The 16,041-nt window shown below is 35.6% G+C and overlaps 1 long non-coding RNA gene across 1 annotated transcript in view; it reads left to right on the top strand.

Annotated features, from left to right (window-relative positions):
- LOC103878333 overlaps positions 1–2,182 on the top strand; it is an 81,582-nt gene extending 79,400 nt beyond the window's left edge. The window contains exon 3 of the long non-coding RNA XR_002517598.2: positions 2,097–2,182. This is a non-coding gene — a long non-coding RNA (uncharacterized LOC103878333). The remainder of the gene's footprint in view (positions 1–2,096) is intronic.
- Positions 2,183–16,041: the final 13,859 nt, after the last annotated feature.

The following is a 16,041-nucleotide window of genomic DNA, read 5'->3' as shown; positions in this document are numbered from 1 at the left end:
TGATAGGAAGAAGAGAAAGCTCAGGTATATTCATAAAGTAATCATTCTATCTCATCACAGGGACAATTGTATAATGTGGTGTAAATTGTATGGGTGCAATAGAAAAGGAAGGTATGTTTGCTAGATTACATGATTCTGAATTAAGATATGAAGAACAAATTGAAGTTAATCAGATAATATGGAATATCAAGTCATTTCAGATAGAAGTAATACTATATACAGTAGGCCAGGTTTGAGAACATAGGTTGCAAATTTGTAGAATCAGTTTTGCATGGCTGAAGTTTCCTATACACTCACGATCAAGGTTAAAGAAATTAGAAGAATCTTGACCTTAGTGAATTTTATATAATGTTATTGAGCTTAGAATTTATGTGGAAGGCAATGGAATAAAAGAAAATACTTTAGGTTTAGAGAGTTACATGTGTGTATTTGCATTTTTAATTGCTCATTCTGACTATAGGGTAAGAGACTGTCATAGAATCAATACGTGATGTATACTGGTAGGCTCTTCTTCAAACCAGTCTTCTTTTCTTTCTGAGAACACAACCACAACTAAATTATATTTCTCAACCATTTTGCAGTTAGATGGGGTCATAAGCCTAAAATATGGCTAGTAGAATATTAGCTTGTATTGTGTCCAGGTCTTAAATATAAAAGCTTTCCATATGTTATGACTTACAATTATTTTTCCTTAACCTAGATGGGCATTGAAAAAGAGAGAGCCCAGAAGAAAAAATTCAGGATCCCTGAATCACTCTTTGGAAGACAGACCTACTCTTATCAGGAACACAAACTTTGAAATTTATGTCAATGAAAAATAAACTTCTATCTTATTGCAACTGCATGTGATTTTGTTACAGAAGCTAGCATTATCCTAACAAATATCTATAATTTAAAATTTACTACCAGAAATAGCAAACTACCTAAAATGAAACAAAATCAAGCTGAAATCCAACTCCATTATGTGATGACATCCTGAAAGAAGTAAAAGATTTATCAGTCTTTGAATGGTATTTATACAGTAGATCATCAGGTTTTTAAACAACTGGATGTGACTTAGCATGCAATTATAGCTGTCATGTAGTAAGATGTGAGCTTTCACTGAACTCCTATAGACTAGTTATCATAGATGTTTTAGAGCTGTTTGTAAAGTTAAGGAATCCAGATTGTGAGACAATGTTCACAACTACTCTTGTATGTCTTTCTAAATTTCTTTTTGTTATATACTTTCTAAATTTCCTTTTAATATGTACTATATCATTAGAGTTTCTTAGTTGCTGGCAACAGAGCTGACTGATTAACTGGACAGATGCCACCACTGGATACAAATCAAAGTATGAATAGCACCAAGAAAGTTTGGCCTGCCCCCACCATTATTGCCTAGTAATACCATCACCAGTGAGAATCAAATATGACCACCCATCTCTTTTCTGTTTTTATACCTTTGCATCACTTGCTTAACAAAGTCCCAGCGGGGCATCCAGTTGGTCAAGTCTAAGTAAAGTCCCCATGTTTCAGTATCCAGAGATGCAGATAAAAGTTTTCTATTATGCCTTCTTTTATTTAATTTTCAAAGGCAGAGAGTCATGAAATTGACTATTCCTAAAAATAAAGAAGGGAATTTTGATACAGGCAAAGAAAAAGTTAGCAAATGATCATTGTACTACCAATCCTCCAATATGTTGGATTGGAGACACATCTTCTCAACTATATCTATATTCAGGTAAACAAGAAACTTGGAAATGTCTTTGAATTTCTTTACTTATATCACCATTTATGAAGGCTGGTTTTCATTTTAGTGAGCTATTACTCACTTCACCAGAATTTTCCAGATCCTAAGATTAGAATTCTCTTGTCCACCTCACACCAAAAATATCCATATTGGATGGTAATATGATTTGGCTCTGTGTCCCCACCCAAATCTCACCCTGAATTGTAATCACCACATGTCGAGGGAGGGAGGTGATTCGATCATGGTGTCAGTTTCCCCCGTGCCTTTCTCATGATAGTGAGTGAGTTCTTACAAAATCTGATGGTTTTATAAGTGTTTGACACTTCCTCCTTCACATGATTCTCTCTTCTGCTGCCTTGCAAAGAAGATGACTGCTTCCCTTCCTACCATGATTGCAAGTTTCCTGAGGCCTCCCCAGCCACGTGAAACTGTGAGTCAATTAAACATCTTTCCCTGATAAATTACCCAGTCTCAGATATTTATTTAATTAATGTAATAAATTGGTACTGAGGTGGTGGGGCACTGCTATAAAGATGCTTGAAAATGTGGAAGCAACTTTGGAACTGGTAATAGGCAGTGGTTGGAACATTTCGGAGGGCTTAGAAGGCAGGAAGATTTGGGAAAGTTTGGGGCTTCTTAGAGACTTGTTGAATGGTTTTGACCAAAATGCTAATAGTGATATGGACAATGAAGTCCAGGCTGAGAAGGTCTCAGATGGAGATGGGGAACTTATCGGGAACTGGAGCAAAGTCATTGTTGCTATGCTTTAGCAAAGCGACTGGCAGCATTTTGCCACTGCCTTAGAGATCTGTGGGACTTCGAACATGAGATAGATGATCTGAAAACGGAACTTATGTTTAACAGGGAAGCGGAGCATAAAAGCATGGAAAGTTTACAGCCTGATGATGAGATAGAAGAGAAATACCCATTTTCTGGGGAGACATTCAAGCTGGATGCTGAAATTTGCATAAATAATGAGCAGTCAAATGTTAATAACCAAGACAATTGGGAAAGTATCTCCAGGGCATGCCAGAGATGTTGGTGGCAGCCCCTTCCATCACAGGACCAGAGGCAAAATGGTTTTCTTGGCCAGACCCAGAGCCCTGCTGCTCTGCGCAGTCTCAGGACATGGCACCCTGTAACCCAGTCACTCCAGCTTCAGCCATGGCTAAAAGAGGCCAATGGCTTCAGACGTTGCAAGCCTCAGGCCTTGAAGGTCTAGGAGACACAGATTGAATTCAACTCTGTTGAGATAAAGAGCAAGAGAGTCTTTAAGCACTGGGTTGAGCTAGCAGAAAAGTACTGGAGGATGGTAGGGGGAGGTTACTAAATGTGATTAGATCATCATTGTTTGCTGATTGGTGCTTAACATATTTAGGCTGCTACCCTCACACTGAGACTAGAAGATAGGACCCCTATATTTCTTGATGATTACATGGGATAGTTCCCATGTCTTTGAGGAATGCATTCCTGGGCAACAAGACCAGCAAGAGGTTTGGAGAAGATATACATCTCAAAGGTGTAGAGAAAGAACTTATACTTGTAAGTTTTCTAAAATAAGCGCTCTAAGAAATGACAGGGACTCAGTCAGAAAAAACAAAAAACAAAAAACAGAAACAAAATTTTGTCTAAAATTTAATCAATCCAAGGAAAACATTAAGGCCATCTTACTCATATTTGGTCATATATATTTATCCTTAAAATATTCTGAGATTTAAAAAATAGGAGTGATGACTGGTGTATCCTTGATTTGATGCTTGTCAATGATTGGACATGAGCCTTTGACATTTAAAATACTTTTTAATTTTATTTTGTAAAATTGAAAGCTGTTCTCTTTTTCAACTTGTAATGTCTCATAATTTCTAGACTTCTCCTACCAGCACCACATTTCTGAAATTGAGACTTTCACTGACATTTCTTTGAGCTTTAGATAATTCATGTAAAGCTTGTAATTTTTTTTACAGGTTCAATTAGCAATGAATACCTAAAATTAACTTTCTGGTTTTCAAGCTCTTCCCATGGAGGTAGAAGTTTATTGACTTTGTTAACAGTCTCCCATGTTATTACAAGTGACCAAATATTGCTTAACTGTATAACATATATGACTATTCTTTTGTTTTTGCAAGAACATCATTTACTGCTCATTGCCAATCTTTCAGCCAATGCTGTATCTTTTAGGGTGTTTTTGTTATGACAATGCCAATTTCAGTACAAATCAGTAGACAGGCTAGGTTATGCTGAGATAACACTCTTAAAAATTGTATTGGCCTAAAACAAAGTTTACTTTCTTGATAACATTACATGTCTATTTTGGATTTGCTGGAGACTCTGATATACATCTTCTTACTCTGGAAGTAAGCCCTTTGAGCAAGTATGATATCAAAAGAAAAGATAGTTCTGGTGTTCCTCCCACTGGAAATTAAAGTCTCCAGCCTGAAATGACTCACATCACTTCGACTCACAAATCATGAGCTCACGCATACCTTTAACTCTACCCAAATATAAGGTGGCTGGTGAAAGAAACTAACTCTATGACTAGGAGGAAGGCAATACTAAAAATACCTAACAAAAATATTTATCATTACCAACATAATAACTTTATTTTTCTTTTCTCCTGCCATTTTCCCTAAAATGAGTAAAATGCAATAAATGTATTTTTTTTATCAATACCTAACCATCATTAAATATTGTGAAACAATAAAATAGATTACTGGTGCCAAAATCAGCACTACACAAAATATAAACGATAGACATTATACCCTGAATTTAAAAATCTAAATAAGAATATAACAACCAATTACAATAGAAAGTATTCATTAAAGTATTTCTGGGTTAGTTTCTCAGCCTTTGCATTCTTGGAATTACACCAGTGGTTCGCCAGGGACTGTTGGGCCATTGGCCACAAACTAAAGGCTGCACTGTCAAGCTTCCCTAATTTTGAGGCTTTTGGACTCGTTCTGAGCCACTACTGGTTGAGCCACTACTGGTTTCCTTGCTCCTCAGCTTGCAGACAGCCTATCATGGGACTTCACTTTGTGACCGTGTGAGCCAATTCTTCTTAATAAACTCCCTTTTATATACACATATGTCCTAATAGTTATGTCCCGCTGGAGAACCCTGACTAATACAGCTGGACATGTAGCTGATGTTAATCTTTTTGATGGTCTGATTTGCATTCTGTCAACAAGGCAAGGATAACACTTTGACCACTTTTATTTAACATAGTGCTAGAAGGCCTAGCCAGAGGAATTAGTTAAGAGAACATAAAAAATAAAAGGCATCCAAATTGGAAAGAGGAAATAAAATTCTCTGTTGGCAGATCACATGATATTATATATAGAAAACCCTAAAGATGCCACCAAAACCAGTTAGAATTAATAAATAAAGTCAGTAACATTGCAGGATACAAAATCAACATACAAAAATTAGTAGTATTACTATACACTATTAACGAATAATTTTAAAAGCACATCAAAAAATCAATTTATAATAGTTGAGATAGTGGTGCTGCAGGTACCTCTGTGAAAATGGTAGAATCATGACTGAGACTGGGGCAGAAAGACAGTCAGTCACTACTGGTCTCCAGGGCAGAACACACTTTAGCAGTGGGTTTGGTTTCCAAGATGCACTGTGCTATAGCAGCTTAGTTTGCAGGGATGTGTTTGCTCAAGTTGGCTCTTACTCTGGGCAATGCAGCTGCATGAACTTTTCAAACTGGATTCAGGGCCTGTGAGGACTACAACTTTTCTGTAGCAAGAATTGTTGGCATTTGTAAAGGCAAATGGGATTTCCACCTAATCTTTTTCCCATAAGAAAATGTTCCTTCCCTGCACCCTCCCCTCCTACTCCAAGCTGATCCCATCAGGGGAGATTGAGTGAGGCAAAATACCTCACTCCTTTCTCTATGAAACTACGCTGGGCTTCCATGATCCTCAGAGATGTTGCTGCGCCCTCATACTCCCCAGCATGGTTCCTCAGGTAAGCCAGTTGAAATATAGCTGCTTATTTATTGTTTTAGACACTTTTTTTGTTGGGAGCAAGGGATGAGCACCAGACAACTTTAGTTGGTCATCTTACTGATGCCAATTGATTTATTTTTTATGTGTATCTACAGACAATGAAGAAAACTTTTAATGTTACTACTAGTTTAAATAATCTATAGCCATATGCTCAGAAGTTGCATACAAGTTTCAAGGACAAATATTAGCACATTAAACATTACAGAGCTTAATTAAATTTAAATGCTAGATTTTGAAACAATTTTTCTTCAACTCTATTCCTATTAGGTAAATAAACTGCCATTTCATTTAAGTTACAGATTGTTTTTCACTATAGAACTTATCAGTGTCACCAGTAATTTACTAAGAAGATGTACTTTTTCTAGGAATAAAGGACTACACTTATAGTTTCAATCAAAACTTATATTTAATGGCAAGCATTTAAAATTTTCTATTTGTTCTCTAAAAGTGGAATCAGCCACTATCTTTTTCAAAAGTGTATTTTTGTATTTCTTCTAATAAAGAAAAGTAGGATAAAAAGGTATTGAGAGCAAAGTTGAGATAAATTATAGGGCAAGAAAATACAGAACTCTTCTTTTGAAGATATTTGCTTGAAAGGGAAACCAAAAAAGCATTAGTATCAAAGATGCCACATTTTAAGTGATTCTCTGGGATATATGAACTTTTGTCACACAGATATTTTTAAGGTACACTGAAAAAAGATATATTAATAATTGAACCTTACATTTCAGTTTTAACTTAAAAGTGTCTTACAAAAATGAACTGATAAATCTTGATTAAATCTCTTTTAGGTGGGTGAGTACAATTGAACACTAAAGGTCAGACATGGATTGGTTATGATTAGTGACAACAGTACTGCTATAGTAACATGAACACCACAGGCCCAGCACCAAAATTCTTAACTTGTGCAAAATGTTCAATGGTTCTAATGAACATCCTTTGTGAATCCAGGTCCAAATTGTACCCCATGTGCGCACATCTTTAGAAAATGTTTGAACTCAGTAATGCTTATTCTTGTTAACTGTGTGTAGCACAGCACATGTGAGTCACCCACAGCAGCATGAGGTAATTTGGGCTGATACTGCAATTACATTTAGATTTCACCATCTGTGTCAAGCAAATTCATTACAAATAAACCTAGTCCCTAATGAGGTGTGGCTTTGTCTAACAAAGAACAAAGATGATGAAAGTCACTTTACTTGTGCTTTTGGTGGTTACTATTCAGTGAGTACCATATTGATTTCTATGCAATTTTATAAAACAATACTGTATCATAGCTGTATGACTGCTTAAAATTTCAGTTAGAACCTCCACTCAGGAGGCCCTTGGAAATTCTTATGAGAATATATAGAAGCATATTTCTCCACTAAATTCAAATACAAATTCCTGAATTTAGAAAGTTTATAACAATCTTCACAAAAATTGCAGCACTGATCATTAAAAAATATATGATATATATCATAAATTTTACAGAATATTTTTATTATCCATTCTCTAATATATTTATATGCCAAACTGTAAGGAAGGCTATGATTACTATTTGTAGTGTTAAGGTTTTTGAAATTATAGTTATTTATTACATCATTATAAATTATTATGTATTGTATGTAACTGTGCTATACTTTTTTAAACTTTTATGTTAGGTTCAGGGGTACATGTGCAGGTTTGTTATATAGGTAAATTGCATGTCACTGAGGTTTGGTACAGATTATTTTGTCACCCAGGTAATAAGCATAGTACTTGATTGTTTTTTGATACTCATTCTCCTCCCACCTTCCACTTTCAAGTAGGCAATGGTGTCCATATACACTGAATGTTTAGTGAGAATATGCAGTGTTTTGTTTTCAGTTCCTTTGTTAGTTCACTTAGGATTATGGCCTCCAGCTCCATCCATATTGCTGCCAAAAACGTACTCTCATTTCTTTTATGATTATGTAGTATTCCATGGTGTGTGTGTGTGTGTGTGTGTGTGTGTGTGTGTGTGTATCTCACATTTTTATCCAGTCTACTTTTGCTGGTCATTTACATTAATTCCATATTTTTGATATTGCAAATAGTGCTACAATGAATATACAAGTCCATCCATCTTTACAGTAGAACAATTTATATTCCTTTGGGTTATATTCCCAATAATAAGACTGCTGGGTCAAATGGTAGCTCTGTTTAAACTTCTTTGTGAAATTGCCAAACTGCTTTCCACAATGGCTTATTTACATTTCCACCAGCAATGTATGTGTCCCTTTTTCTCTGCAAACCCACCACCATCTATTATTTTTCAACTTTGTAATAATAGCCATTCTGACTGGTATGAGATGATATCTCACTGTGGTTTTGATTTGCATTTCTGTAACAGTGATATTGGAGCATTTTTTCATATGCATGCTAGCCACATGTATGTCTTCTTGTGAAAAGTGTATTCATGTCCTTTGCCCACTTTTTAATAGGGTTGTTTGGTTTTTCCTTGTTAATTTGTTTAGGATCTTTACACATTCTGGATATCAAACCTTTGTCAGATGCAGATGCATAGTATGAAAATATTTTCTCCCATTCTGAACCTTGTCTGTTTTGTTGAGAGTTTTTTTTTTTTACTGTACAGAAGCTCTTTAATTAGCTTCCATTTGTCAATTTTTGTTTTTGTTGTAATTGTTTTTGGCATCTTCTTCATGAAATCTTTCCCAGGTCGTATGTTCAGAATTGTATTTTCTGTTATCTTCCAGGGTTTTAATAGTTTTAGGGTTTACATTTAAGTTTAATCCATCTTGAGTTGATTTTTGTATATGATATAAGGAAGGGGGTCAATTTTAATCTTCTGCATATGGCTAGCTAGTTTCCCAGTGCCACTTAATTGAATAATAAGTCCTTGCCCCATTGCTTCTTTTTGTCAACTTTGTCAAAGATCAGATGGTTGTAGGTATGCATCATTATTTCTGGGCCTTCTATTATGTTCTGCTTTTCTACATGTCTATTTTTGTACCATGTTGTTTTGGTTAGTATAGCCTTGTAGTATCGTTTGATTTTAGCTAATGTGATGCCTCCAACTTTTTTCTTTTTGCTTAATATTGCCTAGGCTATGAGGGCTATTTTTTGTTTCTATGTATATTTTAAAACTTTTTTTTTTTTCTAATTCTGTGAAGAATGTCATTGGTAGTTTTGGAGGAATAGCATTGAATATGTAAATTGTTTAGGTAGTATGGCCATTTCAACAATCTTGATTCTTCCTATCCATGTGCATGGATTGTTTTCCATTGTGTAGGACATCTCTGATTTCTTTTAGCATTGTTTGAGCAATGATTTTCTAGTGATGTTTCACCTCCCTGGCTAGCTGCATTGCTAGGCATTTTATTCTTTTTACAGCTAACTGTGAATAGGATTGCATTCTTGATTTGGCTCTCAACTTAAATGTTTTTGGTATACAGGAATGCTACTGACTTATACACATTGATTTTGTATCCTGAAACTTTACTAAAGTTGTTTATCAGACCAACGGGCTTTTGGGCAGAGACTATGGGATTTTCTAGGTATAGCATCATATATTCTGCAAACAGGATACTTTGATTTGCTTTCCTCTTATTTGGATGTCGTTTATTTCTTTCTCTTCCCAGATTGCTTTGACTAGGACTACCAGCACTAAGTTGAATAAAAGGGGTGAGAGAGTGGTGAGAGTGGGCAGAAGCTGAAAGCATTTTTCCAGCCCTATAATTTGATTCATAAGGATCTTGATTGCTTTTTCCTTCCACAAGATATCAGGATGATTCGTTACATTGATGGCATTATGCTGGTTGAACCTAGTGAGCAGGAAATAGCAACTACTGTCAACTTAATGGTGGACATTTATGTGTCAGAGAGTGGGAAACATCACAAAAATTCAGGCACCTTCTATTTTACTGAAATTTCTAGGGGTTCAGTGATGTGGGGCATGTTGTGATATCCTTCTACAGTAAAGAATAAATGGTTATATCTGACTCCTTCCACAACCAAAAAAAAGAGGCATGACACCTAGCCTCTTTTGATTTTGGAGGCAATGTATTCCTACTGCACTACTCCAGGCCATTTACCAAGTGACCCAAAAATGTACTAGTTTTTAGTGGGACTCCGAATAGGAGAAGGCAGTGTGACAGGTACAATTGCTGTGCAAGCTGATCTGCCACTTGGGCCATATAACACAGCAGATACAATGGGGTTTGGAATGTCAGTGATGTATAGGGATGCTGTTTGGAGCCTTTTGCAGGTCCCTATTTTCGGGTTGCAGCATAGACCCTTAAAATTGAGGGGCGAAGCTCTGACATTTTCTGCATATAACTAATCTTCTTTCAAAGAACAGCTCTTCACCTGTTACTGAATCTGAGTAGAGACTGAACCCCTGACTATGGGTCACCAACTTACCATACAACCTGAACTGCCCATCATGAATTTGATGTTATTTAACTCATTAGGCCATAAGTTGAGTCTGCACAGCAGCACTCCGTCATCAAATGGAAGTGGCACATATGTGAAGTGAAAGGTTCTGAAGACACAAATAAGTCTCATGAAGTGGCTGGGTAAATGAGCCCTGAGTACCAAGGGGAAATTATTCCACAAAGGTAGTAAGAAAAAATATGTCTGCAATACAGGATATCCCTTAAGGTATCTGTAAGTATAACCATGTCCTGTAGTTAAGATCAATGGAAAACAACAACCCAGTCCAAGCAGGATTACTAGTGGCCAGGATCTTCAGGATTAAAGGTTTAGATCATTCAACCAGTTGAAGAACCATGACCAGTTGAGGTGCATGCTAAAAGCAAAGGGAATACAGATGGGTAGTGAAATAATGTAGTATAATTTCAGCTATAACTGTAATTGTATGAATATTTCTTTCTTATCTTGTTATGAATACCTTTGTGTTTGTACTTGTGCAATATCTTTGCTTTCTTTCTTCTCTTTTTCCCTTATCACATAACATAAGGTGTACTGACTTTATATCATAGTATTTGAGCATTATTACCTTTATTATAGTATTTAAGTTATAGGATATCAAGGAGAAGAGTAAACATCAAATATCTTGTTTTCTCTTCTAGGAGAAGGGATTAGTATGTTTAGGCTGTTGACAGGATAGTTGTACCATGTTAGGCAGAATTATAACCTTATCATTGTCTTTATTTAGAAATTATGTATTATTTAAGGAGACAAGAATGGGAGCGGCTATGAAAAGGATGTCATACAAATTTTATGTGCTGAATTTGAATTGCCAATGTGATAGTATTAAGATATGGGTCCGTTAGGAAATAATTAAGTCATGATAACTTTGTCCTCATGAATGGGATTAGGGACCTTATGAAAGAGCTGGAGAGAACTAGGTAGACCCTTTTTGCCCTTTTATCCCCTCTTGCTTATACCTTTTACAAGGAACAGACTTTCACCAGACATTAAGCCTGTTTGCACCTTAATCTCAGACTACCCAGGCTCCAGAATGGTAGGAAATAAACTTCTGTTATTCATACATTACCCAGTCTCAGGTTTCTTGTTATAGGAGCACCTGTGAACTAAGACAGGGGCTAAATTGACAAGGTATAGACTTGTGATTGATTAATTGTATGTGCCAACCTGATGGGTTCATGTGATGCCCAGATATTTGTTGAAATATGATCATGAGTGTATCTGTGAAATTAAGAATATAAGCCAGCTCAAGCCTGTAATCCCAGCACTTTGGGAGGCTGAGATGGGCGGATCATGAGGTTAGGAGATCGAGACTATCCTGGCTAACACGGTGAAACCTCGTCTCTATTAAAAAATACAAGAAAACTAGCCGGGCAAGTTTGTGGGCGCCTGTAGTCTCAGCTACTCAGGAGGCTGAGGCAGGAGAATGGCCTAAACCCGGGAGGTGGAGCTTGCAGTGAGCTGAGATGCAGCCACTGCACTCCAGCCTGGGCGCCAGATCAAAAAAAAAAAAAAAAAAAAAGAATAAAAAAGAATATAAAAATAAAGAATATAAATAAAGTACATAACTAAAAATACAGCATCAACCAAAAAACAAGTGGATACTTTTTAGCATAATCTTATAAGATGTTTATATCAATACATTTATATGTACCTAAAATGATCTGTCTTTAAAATTATATCTCACCAATATAAGTGAAAAAAGAAAGAAAAACAACACTTAGTAAGAAAAAGAAAAAAAAAAAAAAAAAAAAAGAAAGAAAAAAAGACCCCACAAGCTCTATTTAGTAGTTTAGATTTCAGATTCATTGTAGTACTAAAATCAGTATCAGAATAAAATCATTACATACAAGAAGAGAGAGAGAAAGAGAGAGAGAGAGAATGGGGGATATTTTATGCTTCCCTATATTTTTAAAATTATAGTGTCATAAAATTTAGGTTTTCATATGAAAGAAAGGCAAAGGGACTTTGGAAATAAATTCAATCCATTGCCCTGGATTGGACTTGTGTTAGGAATAAAATAATGTAAATTGGGTCACTAGGTAATTGATGAAGTTTGAATATAAACTGTATATTAAACAATACTATTTTATGCAAAGATATTTAACTTGATTTTGATAACTATACAGTAGTTAGTAGAATATCCTTGTTTTTAGAATAATGTAGAGCAGATATATCAAAATATTTACAAATGGTGATTTATACCCTTAAGAAAATAAACTCTTGGTTGGAGAGGGTCAGGAAACAGATGTTTGTGATACTAGCACAGGAACTTTTGGGTGAGTGTTACTTTGTCTCAAGGACTACAGATTTTCTTATTTTTATCTTAGTTTTTTTGTTGATGTCATAAACAATTACCACAAATTTAGAGGCTTTAAACAACACCCATTTATGACCTCGTAGTTTCTGTGGTTAAGGGTTCTGAGCACAATGGGGCTCAGATGGTTCTGCTGTGGGTCTTACAAAACCAAGATCAAGTTGTTGGCTGGGATGCATTTCTTTCTCCAGTATCTGGGAAAAAATCGCGCTTCCAAGCTCATTTAGATAGTTGACAGAACTCAGTTCTTGAAGTTGAAAGACTGAGATCCTCATTTCCTTCCTAGCTTTCAGCCATTGGCCAACTTTAGGATCTAAAGGACACTTTCTGTTTCTTGCATTTGGCCCTCACCCTCTCAGAACCAGCACATGGAGTCTCTTTGCTTCCCCTGTTGACTACATCTCTTCAGAATCCTCTTTTGCTGCATATCACTAATTTTCTTCTTTTTCAGCTGCTCTTAACGGCTTGTGTGATTAGATTGAGCCAACTGTACAATCCAGGCAAATTCTCCTATTGTAACACCTTCAACCCTAATTACATCTGCAAAGTCCCTTTTGCCACATAAAGCATCATATCCAAAGCTTCCTGGAATTAACCCATGGACATATTTGTGAGTTCAGTACTCGCCTACAAGAATAAATGAATACACTCTCTTTAAGGTACTTATTTGAATCAATATTATAGAAAGGTTTTTGTGGCACCCAAGTTTTTAAAAAATATGTGTGTTTTGATTTTTTGAGATAAAATTACTGTAAAATAGTAGATATTATACTACTATATTTACTTTTAGGTAGCAGCACTTTAAAAACCTGAGCATCTTACAAATTTGCTAATTTAGTGATTACTCATAATATGTGTTTTCATGAGTTGTTACTCAGCATTGTTTCCCAGAGAATAAATGAGTGAAAGATTTGTTACTGCTGCCACTTCTACTCCACTATTTTCTGTTTAGTCAGAACTATCTAATCCAAAAAGATGTTGAATCTATATACTACCTCCTTCTAAGGCCAATAGATTTTGATATTTAGCTATAACTCTTAAAGGCACTGATTTTAAGTAAGGCATTTAGCAATTTACTCATCTTCAAATTCTTAGCACTTGCTTACTTGTTTCATAAGCTATCCTGAGAAAGCTACTTTCTGGAACACTGTTTTTAAATTGTAGTTGTCCCTGTGGTGTAGAGCTTATAAAGATTTCCAAAACATTTTATATAAAATTGTATATTTTAAGCTAATAATAACAATATTCCTTATAAAAATATCAATCACATAATAAATATTTTTTGTCTATATACCATAAACAGAAAGAACCATGGGAATGTTGTTTTGCTTTGTGTTGTTTTATATGTTGTTTTGTTGCTGCTGTTATTGTTTCTAATTAACGTGAAAAATACAAGAGATTTCGTAGTATGAAACTCCTTATGGAAGTAAATTGAGATAGTTCTGAAGAAATGGCACATATATTATCACTGATAAAAAGGTTAAGTTTACTTTAAAGGAAATCTAGAATGCACATACCTATTGACGAGCAGAAGAGGTCATTAACCAGGTAATATTTCTGAGATAATGTAGCATTTGCCACAAATTTAAAATATTTGTTTCGTTAATCTCAGTTCTCAGAGTTCTGTCATTGAACTCCACGGAAAAGCCTGAAAGTACTTAAGCTTTAGTACTTATCACCATAAAATTCCTTAAAAGACTGTGAAATTGGCAATACTCTTTTCCTAATCAATTCACCCACAGACCTCAATGGACCTTGCCAAACTATAATCTATTTCAGTGACTGGCCAGTGAGAAAACCAACATTAGGGCTTAGCTAAGCAAATAAATAATAATAATAATAATTCAGATGCTTTTACTTTCTTGATGTAAAAAGTAGTTTCAATTTTTTTATTTTAAAATTTTAGGAAGCCAAAATCACAGCATTTATGCTTATATGATTCATACTGGAACGATAAAAATGATAATTACAAATATTATATTACTACTGTATGACTTTTTTTTTTTTTTTTTTTTTTCAGATGGAGTCTTGCTCTGTCCCCCAGGCTGGAGTGCAGTGGCGTGATGTCGGCTCACTGCAAGCTCCACTTCCCAGGATCATGCCATTCTCCTGCCTCAGCCTCCCGAGTACCTGCGACTACAGGTGCCCGCCACCACACCCGGCTAATTTTCTGTATTTTTAGTACAGACAGGGTTTCACCACATTAGTCAGGATGGTCTCGATCTCCTGAACTCGTGATCCGCCCACCTCGGCCTCCCAAAGTGCTGGGATTACAGGAGTGAACCACCATACCCAGCTGACAATTTCATTTTTATACTAGGAGAAATGTGTATAATTTTTCAGGTTAGTGTATTATTTTTGCTATTTCATTGAAATCCTGATGCAGAGAAGAAAATGAATGCAGGAATATAGGCAGTAAATGCTTTCCTGAACCAGAGTAACCTTATTTCATTATGTAATTCAGTTCCTACATCCCTATTATCTCAATTCTTAATGTATTGTTTTGAGAAAGGGTTAAATGGCTATATCATATATATACAACTAACCCTTGAACAAAGCAGGGGTTGGAGTACCACAATCACACAGTCAAAAATTTATGTTTAACTTTTGGGCCAGGCATGGTGGCTCACACCTGTAATCCCAGCACTTTGGGAGGCCGAGACGGGCAGATCACCTTAGGTCAGGAGTTTGAGACCAGCCTGATGAACATGTAGAAACCCCATCTCTACTAAAAATACAAAAATTAGCAAGCGTAGTGGCCTATGCCTGTAATCTCAGCTACTTGGGAGGCTGAGGTAGGAGAACCGCTTGAGCCTAGGAGGCAGAGGTTGCAGTGAACCAAGATCACGCCACTGTGCTCCAGCCTGAAGGACAGAGAAAGACTCTGTTCCACAAAATAAATAAATCAATACATACATAACTAAATATGTATAACTTTTGATTTCCCCTACATTTAACTACTAATAAATAGCATACTGTTGACTGGAAGCCTTACCAATAAGGTAACAGTCAATTCACCCACATTTTATATTTATAATAACTTATACTGTAGTCTAACAATAACATAAGAGAAAAGAAAATGTTATTAAGAAAATTATAAGAAAGAGAAAATATATTTACTAGTTATTAAGTGGTAGTGGATTATCACAAAGGTCTTTATCCTCATTGTTTTCATGTTGAGTGGGCTAAGAAGGATTGTTGCTTATGTTGGAAAAAGAGGGAGTTGGCCTCAGAGGTGGCAGACGCAGAAAACCTATGCATAAGTGGACCCACGTTGTTCAAATTCATGTTGTTCTAAGGTCAACTGTGTGTGTGTATGTGTGTGTGTGCCTGCACATGTGCATGCATGTGTGCATGTGTATATTAATATATATATACACACACATATATATATGTATGGAGAGAAGCTTCTAAAATAATGGCAATGATCGACAATAATGCTTATTTTTCATAGGTTGAATAGTTTTATAAATGTAATAAAGTGCCACACAAAAAGAATATCACATTAGAGATTAAATGTAATTTTTTAAAAAGTTTAGAAAGTAAAATACTTGTATTAC

The sequence above is a fragment of the Papio anubis genome, chromosome 13 (assembly GCF_008728515.1).
Source record: "Papio anubis isolate 15944 chromosome 13, Panubis1.0, whole genome shotgun sequence".
Classification (NCBI taxonomy): domain Eukaryota; kingdom Metazoa; phylum Chordata; class Mammalia; order Primates; family Cercopithecidae; genus Papio; species Papio anubis.
This window is presented reverse-complemented; position numbering and strand designations above follow the sequence as displayed.